Here is a 15,892-nt window from a genome sequence, read left to right on the forward strand (position 1 = left end):
GTTAATTGACTGTGAAAGAACAGTAATGAAAAAGGGAGACTGATTAGGGACCGGTTGTATTAACTCAGGTGATGGCTGATGCTGATCTGGTTCAGGGAGACAGGGTAGAGACGTGAAAAGTAGTAGGGTCTAAACATATTTTGAAGGTAGAACAAAAATAATTTCCTAATATGAGGCTCTATGTGGGATGTGAGAGAAAATAAAAGATTTTCTGAGTACTTGCAAGAAGGCACATCACGGGATTTATTGGCTCAATTAACACAACAATCCAGAAGTAGGCCAGGCTCCAAGTACCCTTTGATCAGTTTTCTGGCTCTGCTGCCTTGTGGTCCTCTTGGTGTTATCTTTCTCTATTGGCTGGTCTGATCTTTCACGGAGCTAAAGTAACTGGAGAAATTCAAATGCCCCATCTGTAATCGTACTACTCAGAAGGGAGAATTTTCTTCCAAATACTATCAAATTAAAATCATAAATTTCCCTCTGCTAGATCCAATTAGATTATATTTCCACATCTGAGCCAATCACGGGGGACAAAAGAATGCCATATGCTCTTGTCAGAGGGTTTCAGTGTCCTAACTACGTCATAACAGAGGCCTCAATAGTCAAAGTGTGTCTTAAAGATTCTTTGTGTTGCATTAACCATCGATTAAAAAAAACTTCAGGCTCCTACATAAACACATGTAACCTACCAATCTACTTGACACACTGATTTTAAAAGCCATTTGATTAATTGGAGTTGTGCTATACCTGCCCAATGAGTATCGCATTTTCAACTTCAAGTCAATGCTTTTGTTCACGTTTTCCTTCCTTTGGAGCATCCCTTCTTCTTAACTTGGACGATCTACATTATAATCATCTTCTGTGGCAAGCACAAGCTCTGCTTTCTTCAAAACCTTCCACCAAGGGGCACCCGGGTGGCTCAGTAGGTTGAGTGGCCAACTTCAGCTCAGGTCATGATCTCGCAGTCTGTGAGTTTGAGCCCCGCATCAGGCTCTGTGCTGACAGATCGGAGCCTGGAGTCTGCTTCGGTTTCCGTGTCTCCCTCTCTCTCTGCCCCTCCCCCACTTGTATTCTGTCTCTCTCTCTCTCTCTCTCTCTCTCAAAAATAAACATTTAAACAAATGAACAGAAACCTACCACCAATATAGCAGTGCTCATTGCTCTCACATTCACCAACCATTACACTGTATATGGCATTAGCATGGTGTTCTTACATTTGATTACACTTAATGTAGTATAGTTTTTTTAATTCATTTTAATTTGCTAATTGCACTCTATCCTCAATTAGATTTTTGAGAGCCAAACTAGGAGGGGGGACATGACAAATACTAGCTTTGTGTTCATTCATAGGGAATTCATTTTGAGAACATACTTGTCTTTGAATAAGTATTTATAATTTATAGGATAACATGTATTTATTCTATTGATAATTAATTATAATGATAATTACATTGATAACTAATCAAATATTGATTTTGATTAATTGGCACATTATTAGAGCATCCTTTAATTATTGCTACAGTTTACTACCAACCAACTAGCATACAGATGATCTTTAGATCACAAAAGAATATTTCTAAAATGTATGTAAAAATTCCACAGAAGAGGGGTGCCTGGTGGCTCAGTCAGGTGAGCGTCCGACTTGAACTCAGGTCATGATCTCAGGGTTTGTGCATTCAAGCACAGCATGGGACTCACTGCTGTCAGTGCAGAGCCAACTTCAGGTCCTCTCTCCCCCTCTCTCTCTGCCCCTCCCCTGCTCACACTCTCTCAAAAATAAGTAAAATATTTTTTTAAATCCATAGAAGAAAATGGATAAATTAAAGAATAATTGACTTACAAGCTCATTTTTTTGTGTTCTAGCCTACTTATTGCCAGAGAGAAAAGAGGCAAACAGAGAAAGAGAACACAAAAAAGAGTGAGGAAAGTGAAAAGAGAGCAGTGAAAGAAAAATGAAAGAGAAAGAGATTTGGGTGCTTAGATGGCTTAGTTGGTTAAGCATCCGAATCTTGATTTCAGCTCAGGTCACGATTTTAAGGTCGTAAGATTAAGCCCTGTGTCAGAGTGCGGAGCACCGAGCCCACTTGAGATTCTCTCTCTCTCTCTCTCTCTCTCTCTCTCTCCCTCTGCCCCTATCTCCTACTTGCACTCAAACTTTCTCTCTTTCAAATAAATAAATAAAAAGAGAAAAAGATTTGAAAGTTACTATTTCAAAGTAACTATCTAATATTTAAAACCATACATAGCTATTAAAAGTATTTTTCTGGTGATGACTTTTCAGATAAAACACCAAAAAAAGTGATCCAAACATATAGTCCATGAAAAAGAATACCTTATGAAAATTAGAACTTTTGCTTTGCAAAAGACACTATTAAAAGAATGAAAAGACAAGCCAAAGACTGGGAGAAACCAGTAGCAAAACACATATCTAATAAAGGACTCATATCCAAAATATACAAAGAACTCTTAAAATTCAACAAATAGAAAATGTATAATCATTTTTTAAAAAGTGGGTAAAAGATCTGAACAGACCTTACCAAAAAAGATATACAGGTGGCAAAATACACATATAAACATATTAACATTATCGTCATCAGAGGATTACACATTAAAATAACAAGATATCAACTACACATTAATTAGAATGGCAAAAATCCTAAACACTGACAATATCAATAACTGCCAAGAAAGCAGAGCAACAAAACTCTCATTCATTTCTGGGAGTAATTGAAAATGACACATCCACTATAGGAGAAAATTTGCCAGTTTCTTACAAATCTAAACATAATTTTACCGTATGATACAGCACCACCTCTTCTAAAGTATTTAGCTTAATGATTGGAAAAGTTTTTCCACTCTAAAACTTGCATGCTTTATGAATAATTGCCAAAAACTGGAAGCAACCAACTGATAAACTGCTACATTTATACAATGGAATATTATTCAGCCATAAAAAGAAATCAGCTATTAAGGCAGGGAAAGCAATGAATGAATCTTTTTTAGTTATGTTTAATTAATTAATCAACTAATTAATTCATTTAAATAACCAATCACTTAACTAATTAACCAGTTGATTAATTGACTAATTGATTTTTAATTAATTAAAGTGAATTACATTATTTAGTTTTTTTATTTTATTTATTTTTTTTGTTTTATATTTGAGAGACAGAGAGAGAGCACAAGCAGACGAGGGGCAGAGAGAGGGAGACACAGAATCTGACACATGTTCCAGGCTCCGAGCTGTCAGCACAGAGCCTGACATGGGGCTCAAACTCACAGACCATGAATTCATGACCTGAGCCGAAGTTGGGCGCTTAACCCACCGAGCCACCCAGGCTCCCACATTAATTACTTTTTAAAAGTAGGCCTCATGCCCAACATGGGGCTTGGACTCATGACCCTGAGATCAAGAGTTGCATGTTCTACTGACTGAGACAGCTAGGCATCTCAGCAATGGATGAAACTTAAATGCATATTTTTAAGTGAAAGAAGTCAGTCTGAAAAGGCTACAAAATCTGTAATTCTAATGATATGACCTATGGAAAAGACAAAATTATAAAAATTGCATAAATACCAGTAGTTGTCAGGAGTTTGTGGGGGAGAAGAAGGTTGAATAAGTAAAGCACAGGGGATTTTTTTAGGGCAGTGAAAATATTCCAAATGATACAGTCATGGTAGATACGTGAAACTGTGTAATTGTTAAAATAGAACTTTACAACATAAAAAATAAATCTTAATGTATGTAAATTTCAAAAAAAAAATAGGAGACTGGGAGTTCCCAGGATGAAATGTGGAATGCTATAAAAGAATCTCACATATTACAAATATATGAAACAACTTCAAACACGTTGGTAGCCTGAGTAACTTGGAAAATGAGTGAAGTTTTCATGACTAAAGTCAAGAGGAATTATACATTATCACTGCAGTCTAGTTGAACACCTTGTTTCCTATAGGTATACAGGTTAACAATTCTGTAACCGCTCTGTGTATACTGAGATTGTTAAGTCAATGGATAAAGGTGGTTTGAATCCAGGTTTCTTATTGGTAGTTTGCAGACAAGCAAGAGAAGGAGGCTGGAATGATCCATCTGGTAATGAGTTAGACTTGGAGTCCTCAAAACACATGCAGATTTAGTTTACTATAGGCAGATATTTACATATACAAGTACAGATATGTATAGATTCAGGGGTTAGCATATATACATAAATACATTTCCTTACACTGTTGATTGAGAGGACCTGGTTTCAATGATACATAGCTATGTGCATACATAACACTCAGATCTCAGTTTCTAACACTGTTCTCCAATAACAGAAACCAAACTCCTTGAAGAAAGACTGATTTTAGTATTCATGCAGAAAATATACATGATGAGCCTACAGCACCTTGTAACATCAGAAACTAAGAAAAGACCTCCATATACAAGCACAAACATGAGGTATAAGAGATATATGAGGTATATTAGACACCCGAAGAGATCCTAAAGGCCAGGACTGAAACAATTTGAGCAACAAAATAAGAAAAGCAGTATTGGATTATAACCCAGTACAAAAAGTGCATACAGATACAAATGAATGATTGAATGATTGAATGAATGAATGAATGAATGAGAAGAGACAAATCTCTTGTGCAGAAGAATTCCAAATAATTTATATAGATAACGAGCCCTCAAGGAGTTGGTGAATCACTCCTGACCTTTCATATGCAGGCTGCACATAGTGACTTCCTTCCAAGGAAGACAGTACAGAAAGGGGACAGGGTGGGAAAGAATAACATTTTATTGGAGAAACATGAAAAACACTGCCTGAGGCAGGAACTTAAGATCAACATCAGTAATAAGGCATGTATCCTTGATAAGATATGAAAATAGTATTTCATTGCTGTGGTCTTCTTCCTCAAACTCCATACCTAGTATAATTATGAGAAAAAAATCAGACAAATTTCTGTTGCGAGACATTGCTCAAATTACCTGACCAGTACTCTCAGAACTGTCAAGGACATCAAAGACAAGAAAAGTCTGAGAAACTGTCACAGCCGTGAGCACATGAGGGTACATGATAACTCAATATAATGTAGGATCCTAGATGGGATCCTGAACATAAAAAGAACATTAGGTAAAAACTATGGAAGTCTGAATAAGCTATGGATTTCAGTTAATAATAATATATCTCCACTGGTTCAGTAATTATAACAAATGTGGTATGCTAATGTAACATGTTGCTAAGAGAAAATGGGTGCAAAATCTGGGAACTCTCTGTACTACCTTCACAATTTTCTGTAAATCTAAAATTGTTTTACAATTTAAAACTGGATTCTAAAAGTACTTAAATCCTTACTCTTCAGTGAAACAAAACCAAATAAATTATTTGTCGCTTTAAATATGAGACAGGGGATCTAAGTCAATTCATTGTAATAAGAGGCTCTACAAAGCATATTAATGCTAAAAGAGAACTCTGTGCAAGTAGTTCACCCCTCTAATCCGAACTAATTTCTTAAGAATCCAGAACAGACTTTGTCTGGATGGCAATGCTGTGACAACCTTGGAATGTGGAAACATCTGGATGGTCATTTTCTGTCCTTTTATATTCTGCCTCTAAAAATGTCTGACTGAGGATTTCAAGGCAAAATAGCATTAAAACATTCTGAAGAAGAACATATTAAAATACTTTTAAAAAGGGAAGAATTCTATTTCTGGTGGAGAAAAATCATTTGTCATCCACATAGCATTCATTAGCAATTCTTATTACTGAACCCCAATCTTTAATGATAAAGACCACCTTTGTAACTCAGGCCTGTAGGCATTTCTTGTATTAATGAAATCCTCTGAATGCCCTAAATAATTGAGTGTTCAGAAGCCAGCAACTCAAATTGAAGTTAGAAGTGTTGTTTGTACAGGTGGCTTGCCCACTGAGAGTCAAAATTCTTACTTCTGTTGTCCATATCAATTATTCTGAGACTTTGTCTGTTTAGCGTCTGGCAGTTTTGTTACAACAGAAGATTTTTTCTAAAAACTGCTGACACAACATTTATCGAATTATCCTAAGAGTGACATTCTGTTTTCAAATAAGAGGAATCCAGAGGAGAAGGAAAGCCTTGGATGCTTAAATATTAAGTGAGTTATAGGATTCTCTCAGATTTAAACATTTAAAATGGGTCAACTAAAATTATTTGTAGTGTGCGGTCTGCAAATAATCCTTTCTGAAATACTTTAGTTTCTTTTTAAGGGATAATATTTTAAAACACTTAGGATTTAGTATTTTTAAACTTTACTTTAGATTTGTAAAATTTTGATTGTTTTGAATCTTGAATTCAAACCAACATAAAAAATATGTGGTGCTTTGAAATGTATGTTTATTGCTTAATTTTTAAGTATTAATAGAAAATTATGTTATGTACATGCAGAAACACATATACATGGCTGATAATTATGAGAGCTTCCTGAATGCTTCTTACTTAGAAATTCTCTAAATTTTGGCTTTGTGGATAAAATTAACCAACCCCCCCCCCCCAGGAAATTAGCAAAAGCTTGTCATTTGACCATGGCTTTTGCACTGGTCCTTGGATTGCCAAACAGCTGACTGCCCACTGCAGTTCCTTTCTGACAACTCTGAACTTGTTTATGATCAATAATAATTATGATCGTATCTAATTACTACTATTAATGATATTAATATTTTTTTGTTATTTGGGTATATTATTAATAATTAAATATGTACTTTCAAATTTGAAAGCATTCTTGGCATAACTTGAAGGGAAAAATCTAATTATGTATATTTATGTTGAAATTCGGTCATTTTAAGTATACATGTATATTTTTTACAAAAGGAAAAAAATATTGTCATATTTGATGATTGTGATGCTGTGAATTTTGTTTTAAAAAATTTAAGAGCTTTAAAATGGATAAGTAGAGACTTTTTAAATGTTTATTTATTTATTTTGAGAGAGAGTGTGCGTGCAAGCACAAGTTGGGAAGGGGCAGAAAGAGGGAGAATCTCAAGCAGGCTCCGTGCTCAGTGGGAAGCTGCATGTGGGGCTCCATTTACAACCATGAGATCACGACCTGAGCTGAAATCAAGAGTTAGCCGACTTGGCTAAGGCGTCCTGACAAGTATTTTATGATTGAAGTGACAACAGTGGATTAGCTTAAAAATTAGGGGGAACATCTCAATCTTTTTGAGCCTAAAAGTTTTTGTTTTAAAATGGTATGGTACCAAATATGTTTTATCGTAATTCCAATCTTTTAGAATTACTTGGTATTATAAGTGGAAAAATAACCTTTAAAGTCTGCTTTTAATACTTTGTCATTGAATACTTTTTTAGGTCGTGATTCTCTCAAGAACAATCTGATTTTGGTATTCTTAACATATTGTGAGGGTGAATTTGAGGAAAAATATCAAATTTAATGGCTCAAAAATTCACGAAGAGGAAAAAGTCCAAAATCACAAATACCAAGTATTGATTTTTAACATTAGCCATTTTGCATTTGATCAAACTGTGGTTTTGGAGCACATCCATGAATAGTGTCAGGTTCCAGCTTCAGTGCTTTACATTTATTATTTTTTTTTAAGTTTATTTATTTATTTTGTGTGAGAGGGAGCATGCATGTATGTGCTCATGCACAGGGGAGGAGCAGAGAGAGAGGGAGAAAGAGAATCCCAAGCAGTCTCCCCACTGTCAGCACAGGGCCCAACATGGAAGCCCCAAACCATGGGAACATGACCTGAGCTGAGATCAAGAGTCAGACACTTAACTGACTGAGCCACCCAGGTGCCCCTACACTTATGGTGATAAATCCTCAAAGAGCTCTCTGTATTAGAAATGATCTAAATGTAGGTCATAGACACATGAGAAGATGCTCAACATCACTCATCATCAGGGAAATACAAATCAAAACCATGATGAGATACCACCTCACACCAGTCGGAATGGCTAAAATTCACAACACAAGAAACAGCGAGTGTTGGTGATAATGAAGAGAAAGGGGAACACTTTTACTCCCTTGGTGGGAATACAAACTGGTGCAGCCACTCTGAAAAACACTATGGAGTTTCCTCTAGAAGTTAAAAATAGAACTACCCTACAATCCAGCAATTGTACTATTAGGTATTTACCCAAAGGATAAAAAAAATACAGATTCAAAGTGTTACATATACCCTGGTGTTTATAGCAGCATTGTCAACAAGAGCCAAACTATGGAGAGCACCCAAATGTCCATCAACTGATGAATGGATTAAAAAGAAGTGGAATATATATATATATATATATATATATATAATGGAATATTACTCAGCCATCAAAAAGAATGAAAGCTTGCCATTTGCAATGATGTAGGTGGAGCTAGGGTATATTATGCTAAGTGAACTAAGTCAGTCAGAGAAAAACAAATACCATATGATTTCACTCATATGTGGAATTTAGGAATCAAAACAGATGAATATATGGGAAGGGGAAAAAAAGAGAGGGAGACAAACCATAGGAGACTCTTTGCAATAGAGAACAAACTGAGGGCTAATGGAGAGAGGTGGGTGGGGTGATGGGCTAGATGGGTGATGGGTACTAAGGAGGGCACTAGTGTTGAGCACTTGGTGTTACATGTAAGTGATGAATCACTAAATTCTACTACTGAAATCAATATTACACACTATGTTAACTATCCAGAATTTAAATAAATTTTTGAAATACATACATACATACATAAATATCATAAAAGTGTAAGTTTGCCACAGAACAGATTAAAAGTATTATCGGTATTGTCAATTGTGAGCTCAAAAACTCAGAGTCAATATATAATGAACATAAAATGAACATATAATGTTCAGACATTCAAAAACTAATGATTACAAAGGACAAGAATGTCTCCAGAAGTACATGACAGTTTGAAAATATTAACATTATTAAGGAAACAGCTGCTCAATTAGCTGAGGGTTTGGGATAGGGTGAGGATTGCTAAAGCAGGGAAGCATACAAATAAGAGAGGTCAGAGGCAAAAGAAGATGGAGGTCATTACCCACCTAAGTGCTGAGTCTGAGAAGTGATTTACTAGTGATTCTACTAACAAGTCTCTGAAGCACTTCTCTAACTTTGAGCTTTTGATGGTCAGTTGGCATTTACCTTCAGGGGTACAAGCTTCCATCTCAGTTATGTATCTGAACTCAGTTATGTATCTGAACCTCTACTCTTCCTCTATTAATTATACAAAATAAAGATTAGCTCCAAAAGTAAACATTCGGAAGTACCACATCGAGGAAGAGAAGAAAAGGAAAATAGAGCCTTTGGGTGTTCCAGTCAGGCATGCATACCCTCTGCCAGAGGAGGGTGGTCACCAGGTCAGAGAGGTTGTGCTGCAGGTGAGCCCACATGAGACTTATAAATCATTTTTTATTTTATTATTTGTTTATTTTTAAAAAATTTAAATGTTTATTTATATTTGAGAGAGAGAGAGCGCACGAGAGACAGAGTGTGAGCCAGGGGGAGGAGGGGCAGAGAGAGAGGGAGACACAGAATCCGAAGCAGGCTCCAGACTGAGCTGTCAGCACAGTCCCACACAGGGCTTGAACTCACGAGCTGTGAGATCATGACCTGAGCCGAAGTGGGATGCTTAACTGAGCCACCCAGGTGCCCCTGAATTGATTTTTAAATTGAGAATCTAAAATACTGCATTTTTCCTTTCTTAGAATCTGGAGGCTTCAGGGTGCTTCCTCATGGGATTGGCAGCTGAGTTGGCCTGAAGAGAATAGTCAAAGTGCAGGGTTGCACTGGTACAAAAAAGTACTGACCCAATATCACACAGTATAGAAGGAGATTCCTCTCACCTAATTCTTATTCCGAAACCATGCTCTCTAAGCAAGCTAATGAATACAGTGTAGCTTCCCCAAAGGAGTATCAGCGGGGAGAGAATGTTCTGGCCAGAAGACTCTAGTGCCTGGTCCCCTCATTGTAAATTAATAAATCAAGGCTTTGATTTTTAAAATCAGTCTCTTGAGCTTATTTAATATCACTAGGCCCCTTAGCAATAGACAACTAGATTTCAGAGTCTGGAACGGCTGAGGGCCAGACTGAGAGCCAGGCAAATCTACCAAGGTAATGAGACTCTAAGAGGTCTGTTGGAAGGCAGCCTGCTGGCATTCCCTAGCAACACTCCTTCTTCTTCATGGTGGAGCCAAGTCTGATCATTTTTCCAAGGTGAATTCTGCAATGGGTACTTTGTAGTAACAGAAAATTAAAATAGTACTGTTCATTTGTGCAACTTGCTGTGGTTTACAACATGTTTCAATGGAGTTGATCACATTTATAGAGCACTTTTTCGGCATATTTGTTATTCCACTCACTTTACAGATGAAGAAAAGAAAACTCAAGTGGATGTCAGGTGCCCCTACATTTGCCCCCACGTGAGATTTCCGAAAAGGAGGTGTTCCTGATGCTGTTCTGTTTATGGATCTGGAAGTTGGCTACACAGGTGTGTTCATTTTGTGAAAGTCATCAAGCTATACATTTACGACATTTTCATTTTTGTGTTGACGATTACCTTCAACAAAAGTTAGTAAATGTGTAAATAACAATGGATAGGAAAGAAAAAAATACCAATATTTCTGTTTTTTTTAAATATATATCTTTAAAGTTATTTAAATTGTTAAGAGTGAGAGTCATTAAGTTAATCAGCACATTTTCAGCTAAAATTGATCCAATTTAGCAATCCCTTCTTTCTAAGTAAGTTTTAAAACTCTATATAACAGTGTCTCCAACTACAGGTTCTTGGCTATTTAAAGATTAATAATGAAGAGAAGAAAAAAATGAATATGGTATTGGACCTCCTAGTACATATTTGAAGAATGTGATAAACCTTATGAATAAACAAGGATCATAAATCACATTAAAATTCTCAGGATTCCATTGGACTGGACAAATTGTACATAGAAGTGATAAATGAATTATTCACAGAAATATTTTCGAGTTCTGATGATCTTGCAGATTAAGGCTTGTATGTGGGGATGGGTAAGGAGATGGGGAGAGTGAGATAGAGCAGTTAATTGAATACATATGTGACTGAATTAGACTAGAAGGGAAGTACATAGAGTTTAATGGGAAGATCAAGTCACATGCCCACTTCCCATGTTTGAGGTATCTCACAAAGGAGAATTATATATCCGCTCACTCTTTCCATTTCATTTGTAAAGACTAGTCTGGAAACACCCTACATGGAGAGGTGATTTGGCCTCAGATATTGGAAACTATAAATGTGTCTGCTGGGTCTTTTTAAAGTAACCAATGAATACCAGGCTCTGGATGTGGGAGAAAGTAGGACTCCATCAGGAAGTTGGGGGCTGTTCCACACAAACACACAAAGGATCACTAAATTCGCTCTAAAAATTACATAACGTCTTAAAAATAAATAAGTAAACAAATAGCATTTTTTAAAGAATCAGAGAGCAGGAAGGGTTTTCTAAAGAAGTAACATTTTAGATAATTCAAAATAAGTAAGACTTAGCAATTGAATAAAGGGTGAGACTTACTATGTAAGATGTGGAGCTGCCCCAAAAGCAAGTTCCTTTCTTTTTTAAAGAGATAAACCATTGGTTACAAAGAAGCAAGCTATGAATCAGGCTTTCTATGAAAAGCAACTCCTTGCAAAATGTCGAATTCTCTGGATACATTCACTTTGGTGACTGTGAGATAAAACACATTTTTCAAACTTTGCTTTTCCCCCCATCTGAAGTTTAGAAAAAGATTCTCTCTCAGTCACAGATGCCTTTGAAGCCATCCTACAAAGCCCAGACAGAGCTCCCTGTATGAGTTTCCAGGAAATGAAAGTGATTTTTCCAGCATGGTGACAACGCTATGCTTGAAGAAAACAATACCATTCAAAGCTAACAGAATGAACTCTGTGGCCCTTCAAGAAACCCAGTTGGGAAAGCCCATTGAACCCACCTAATATTTGACCCCAGGTCGCTGATTCTCTGATTTATTTTTCTAACCAAAAAGTGTCCTAACAATCTCAGTAGTAAATTTGTCTGGCCTGGGTCTCACAAGGCTGGCATAAAATGTATGTTTTGTTTGTTTGCTTGTTTGTTTATCTATATGTTTTTGCCTCCTCTTCTATCTGAAAACCATAAGTAATTAAAATCAAGTCACATCCCCCCCTCCTCTTATATTTTGGTGGTATGAAAGCTTTGAAAATGGGTAAGCAAGAGGCTTGTAGACAGTAGTTTCTAGGTCAGAAAACTCACTCAGTATTCTTATTCCTTTGTTCAAACTTTACGACCCTCCTCTGAATCATTACACCAATCAGTAAATACTAATCCTCTCATATTAGTACTTGGACAAAATATTATGGACAATAAAGAGACAAGATAGTAAAATTGTGTGACCTAATATGTATTATTTTAGCAACGCATACCAAAAGAACACATAATCTTGAAAAAGGAGATGATAACAAAGGTACTCAAGGGATAACTAGCAACAGAATCAGGAGCATCCTACATCACAACCAAGAGCAGGGAGGGAAATCCCAAAATAGAGAGGAAGAGTTTCTAAGCGGGTCACTTAAAGGGAATTAAAAGAAAAAAATCCTTCCTCCCAAATGTACACTAGAAAAGGATGACCTTTGAATTACCTGGATTTATGTTTCTTTGGTTATTTTACATGTTCTTTCCCCAATTCTCTGAAATATGATATTCATCAATGCTAATAACTTTTTGGGAGTGTTTCATTATTCATTTGTCATTGTTACAATGTCGGGACTGAAAAAGAACGATTCTTTTGTGTATAATATATTCAGAATGGAAAGACTATTAGCAAATACAAAAATTGTCTTGTATGCTTTGTATGCCAGGATACTGTATATACCAAAAGCTTCTTAATATGGTATTATAAATTTTATGGCTATCTCATCAAGAGGCAGAATTTATTTCCTCACTCATTAAATCTGGGCTGGATTGCTTTTGTTAGCACACTGTGGAGGAAATATGGAGTGCTAGTTCCTAGTCCATGCCTCACTCTTTTGGAGGCATTTCTCATTTCATGAGAAATATTGCATGTTCCCACTCACTCTTTTGGATCCCCACCACCATCATGAAGACAAGCCCAAGGTCATTTGCTTGAGGACGAGAGGACCATAGCCTCATCATTCCCGCTGCCCTAGTTAATAGCTAGCCAAATAAAGGATCTGTGGAAAAGATCATTCTACACCAGCTAGCCTACAAGTTGATTTAAATACATGAAAAAGCCCAGGCAAGATCAGTACAATTGCCTACCTGACCCATAGACTCACTGAAAATATTAAATCCTGTTATTTTAAGCAACAGAGTTTGGTGTTTATTTCTTCTACTGCAAGAGGTAACCGATATAGAAATGGGTACAGAGAACTGGAATGTTTTTGACTTAAACTATGAGACTCTGGTTTGAAAGCAAAGCAATGCACAGATAATGGAAACTTGGTAAGCAAATATTTAGTGGAGGCTAGAAAATGGTGAAAGATTGCCACCGGAGGCTGAAAAAACAGAGCGCAATTATAAAATAAGAAAACAATTGGCAAGACTATACCAATAGATATGTTCCTAATAAATTGTTGGACTTTGACAAAATGCTTTCCAGACAAAATGCTGAAAGTGTCAGTGGGCTTCTTTTAGCTCTATGTGATGGAGTAATACAGGAACAGTTTGAGTTAGAACAGGGGTCCCCAAACTTCTTCTTTGGTGCCAGATAATAACTTTGGCTTTGTGACTGAACAGTGTCTGTCTCAACTCTGCTATTGTCATGCAAAAAATGGCCAGAGCCAATATGTAAATGAATGAATGTAGCTGTGTTTCAAAAAATGTATTTATGGATGCAGAAATGTGAATATGTCATTTGCACGTATCACAAAATATTATCCTCTTTTTCTTTTTTTTTTAAATAAAAATAAGTAAAAATAGTCTTAGCACACAGTCCATACAAAAGTAGGATGTGGGCTGGATTTGGCCTCTAGGTCTTAGTTTGCTAACCTCTGAGGTAGAGAAAGAACTGGTCAGTTTTCAAGAAATCTGAGGGATGTAAAAAAAGAAAGAAAGAAAAAAGAAAACAAAATTGTTTCTCATCTTCTGTATTCCCAACCAGTAAGAGTCCCAACATAAAACAAGTTCTGAGGATAAGATCAAATCAAGTTTATTATTATAAGACCTTTTTTTGAGGCCTAAGGATTGAGGATACGCTTTCAGGTAGATAAAAGGGTTTCTTTTTGTTTGTTTGTTTGTTTGTTTGTTTTTTATTTTGAGAAAGAGAGCACGAGTAGGGGAGGGGCAGAGAAAGAGGGAGAGAGAGAATCTCAAGCAGGCCCCATGTTTACAGCCCAATGCAAGGCATGATCCCATGAATCATGACCCATGCAGAAACCAGGAATCAGGTACAACCAACTGAGCCATGCAGGTGCCCCTAGATAAAAGGGTTTCTAAGAAACTTAAGGGTCTTATCCAGTAACCTTCTCACACGGCCAAAGCAACTGTGAGTGAATTTACAAAGAGATAAGTATCTCCTGAATAATTGTGTATTTGGCCATTAGAATGGACTTGAGTCAGATGCAGAGGAAACTTACAAGTTTTTAAATTGTACTTGCAAAAGAGCTTCATTCTCTTGAATCCTGCTCAGCTAGCAGATGAACAAGCCTAACCCAGCAGGGAGAGGAACAAGGTCAGCATCCAGCAAAGTATTAGAAGCAGAGCTGCAGAGGAGATTCACAGAAACTCACAAATGAGGAGGGAGCTGAGCCTAGACTGAACAACCTGCTGACTGGTTGTCTCAATACGAGCAATAATACATACTTACCTCTTAGGCCACTACACTGTGGGATGATTTATTGTACAGTAATGGGTAGCTGGTACAGACTGCCCATTATTCGTTTGTGTATGTCAGCATTTTGGTTGTGGGGGGGAGCTTAAGTTGGAAAAGCAAACTGTATCAAAACATTTCCTATGGTGTAATATATTTAAAATTGAAGAATAATAATGAATATAAATCAAATTTGTATATGCTGTATATAATAATTATTTTTAGTTTCTTAAAATGAAGGAATAGCTTTGTCTTCACTATTTGTAAACAGTATACTTGACTAGGTTTTTTTTAAAGTTTAGTCCAGTGGAATCAGTAAGGTTCATCAGGGAAAGTGCATAGTATATAGTTTTTCAGGTCATGAAACTTGAATTCTTATTTGAGAAAAATAATTTATATATTTATTTTCATTATTGTATTACAGTTCTCTGAGTGCTTTTGGATGTTAATGCCTGTATGGTTTGCTCATTTATTTTCAATCTAAAATATAGAGGCAAAAAAAAAAAAAGGAAAAAAGGAAAAAGAAAGAAAGATACCAAATGTAACCATTTTGATGTGTAAAAGTAAGTAAGCCATCCATTGAAAGAAAATTCTGTCTGAGGAGGGTAAACTTAATGTTCAGTCTGTATGATTTCAGCAGCTCTGGAGGATATGGCTCACAGTTTTCACACACATTGTAAAAAGCAACATTTTCAGACGCTATAAATTTTGTAGTTTAATGTGTGAAAAGAAAATCAGGATTGACTCAACAGTAGGTCAATTAAACAATCCCTAATTGAACTTCAGTCCTTTTTTAGGCTTATTTTCATTGCTTATGGGAGAGAAAGAGGGAAGCTTATATTCCATTTACTCATAAAATATCCAACTCAAGAATATCATTGTCTATACCGGGGGGTCCTTTAAAATCACTGTCAACATCAAGAAGAGGGAGTGGAACTTTCTTAGATATTTGGTTAGCCTGTGGGTTTCTGTAATATTTAAACTGTTCTCTAAAATAAGCAGAACCGATGAAAACGAAAAGGAATTTGTTTAAATGATCAAACTGGAAAAAGTGACCAGAAAACCCCTCTGGTCATTTTCTTTTTTTATTCTA

This window comes from Lynx rufus, unplaced genomic scaffold, assembly GCF_022079265.1.
Source record: "Lynx rufus isolate CCGP_SWC_20201006 ecotype Redwood Valley unplaced genomic scaffold, mLynRuf1.p SCAF_3, whole genome shotgun sequence".
NCBI classification, from domain to species: domain Eukaryota; kingdom Metazoa; phylum Chordata; class Mammalia; order Carnivora; family Felidae; genus Lynx; species Lynx rufus.